Source organism: Arvicanthis niloticus, chromosome 29, assembly GCF_011762505.2.
Source record: "Arvicanthis niloticus isolate mArvNil1 chromosome 29, mArvNil1.pat.X, whole genome shotgun sequence".
Lineage (NCBI taxonomy): Eukaryota > Metazoa > Chordata > Mammalia > Rodentia > Muridae > Arvicanthis > Arvicanthis niloticus.
This window is the reverse complement of record NC_133437.1, coordinates 2,823,943-2,826,529: the sequence shown is the minus strand read 5'-3', so window position 1 is coordinate 2,826,529 and position 2,587 is coordinate 2,823,943.

Here is a 2,587-nt window from a genome sequence, read left to right as displayed (position 1 = left end):
ATGTTCTGAAGTGCCTAACATTAGAAAATTCATATATATATAAAGTAAAAATAAGTTACGAGGTCTCTAGGGAATGGAAAGTGGGCATGATGGTTGGTTTTGTTCAACTTGACACAAATGTAAACATATCGAGGAAGGGGGTTTCTTAATTGAGAAAATGCCTCCAGAAAATTGGCCTGCAGGGAAGTCTGTAGTTCATTTTCTTGATTAATAATTGATGTAGGAGGGGCCAGATCATGAGGAATAGCACTTCTGGGCCAGTGATCCTGAATGATATAAGAAAACAAACTGAGCAAACTACAGGAAGCAGGACAGGAAGCAGGGTTCCTTTAAGGTTTCTGTTTCAGTTACTGCCTCCAGGTTCCTGTCTGCTTGAGTTCCTGCCTCGGACTTCCTCAGCAATGGACTGTTACTGGAAGTGTAAGGTGAAATAAACCCTTTCTCCCCAGGTTGCTTTTGTCATGGTGCTTTATCACAGCCAATAGAAAACCTAACACAAGAGGATTTTGTTCACTGGATGCATAATTTTTTTAGGGATGCTGACAACTTTTAAGCATGAAATTGAACTATACACTTAAAATGGCTAAAATTATAAGATTTTAATTAAAAAGAAATAGAAATTCAGAGATTATATTAATATGTTTATACATTTATATGTAGATGTAACAATAATAGTCAAAAAGCCGTCATCTTGAGAGGAAGAAAGGAAGAATTTGAGGGGAGTTGAAGGGAGGACAGAGAAGGGGGAGGTGATATAATGGTATTGTAAGTTTTAAAACTCAATTAAAAATTTTAATAGCATGTGTGAATCTAGTCACTGGTAAATTTTTGAAAATGAATGGGCTTGAAAATAAACAGTAAGAAAGAGAGTGAGAGAGAGCTCTGGGAAGCCTCCACGGCTGAATGAGAGTCCTCTAACATCTCTGATTTCTTTTAGCTTCTTGGACCATCAAGTTTCTCTCCACCTCAGAGCCTTTGCACACTTCTTCCTTTCTGCCTAATGTTCTCTTCCAAGTTCACCCTCAGTACAAGTTCTCAACTGAAATCATCCATGGTGGAGATGCCTTCCTGCCCAGACTTGTGTAACCACTGGGCCACCTTTTTCCATCAGGTTTGTGTCCCTCTTCACCTCTGAAAGTATTTTCTTAGACTCAGTCTTATTTTGGCAAATATTTCACTTGTTGCTTTCCTCAGTTTTCATATGCTCTCCTACTGAACCATAAGCACTCTGAGGTGAGTAGCAGGCTACAGTTGTGGCATCTCTTAGAGAATGACTCCCGATAGGAAGTTAAGGCAATTTGTCATTTCTAAAGACTGAACCATTTCCTCTATATGATTCTACCATAGTCTAACTTGGGAAACAAACAGGAAGACTGACTAATTCTATGGCTGTCTTAATGTTATCTAATTGCATAGTCCCAACATTTATGACTTTAATAAAAAATCTTAGCTACAGGTAATACATAAATGTTATTCTATGCAATTATTGCTTTGGTCATTCTCTCTTTCAAATTATTGAAGGAAACCAATGTTTTAGGATTAAATAGAAATAATTAAATATAGAAGAAAATAAAGCTTAATATACAGGTGATAGGTTTGGGTTTTGTTTGTCAGCTTGACAAAAGCTAGAAGTATCGGGGAAGAAGAAAGTGGATTTCTGAGTTCGAGGCCAGTCTGGTCTACAGAGTGAGTTCCAGGACAGCCAGGGCTATACAGAGAAACCCTGTCTTGAAAAAAAAAAAAAAAAATTATCGGGAAAGAGAAAATAGGGAAACGTTTTAATTTAAAAAATATGTCCCAACTAGATTGCCCTTTAATCAAATCTGTAAGGTGTTTTCTTAATTAGTGATAGATATAGGATATACCCAGCCCTTCATGGGTAGTGCCATCTGCCCTGGAGGATGTATATAAGAGAGCAGAGTGAGCAAGCAATGGACAGCAAGCCAAGAAGCAGCACTCCTCCATGGCCTCGGCATCAGCTCCTGCTTCCAGGTTTCTTCTGCCTTGAGCTCCTACCCTGATTTCCTTGAATATGGACTATGATGTGAAACTGTAAATGTGAAATAAACCCTTTTCTTCCCTAAGTTGCTTTCACTCAAGGCATTTATTACAGCAATAGAAACCCTAACAAAAACACTTAAGCTTAGATGTTTTAATCTAATATTTTATTAAGCATGTAGGAAAAGTCACCATTATAAAAGCACATGAGAAGATGCTAACATCTCTTTGCAAATCAAAAGCACAAGAAAGTGTTCATTAGAATGGCTAGTAAGGTGCTGGTGAAGAGAGGACAGAGGAACAAAAGATGGGTAAGGGCAAGAAAGGAGAGATGAATAAGGGGAAAGGGAAGAAAAGGAGGGAGAAAGGGGTGAAAGAAAAAGAAACCGGGCTATATTTGTGTCATTAAAACTCTAAGTAGAATGAGTTACATAATGTGTAGTTAGGAATTGAGTGAAAATAAATTTTCAGTTTTATGAATTTTGAGAAATTTATAAAACTGACCACAGTACACCAAAAAATAAAAAACAAAACAAACAAACAAAAAAACAAAACCAAAACAAAAAACCCCAGCCAATGCACTTTTTTA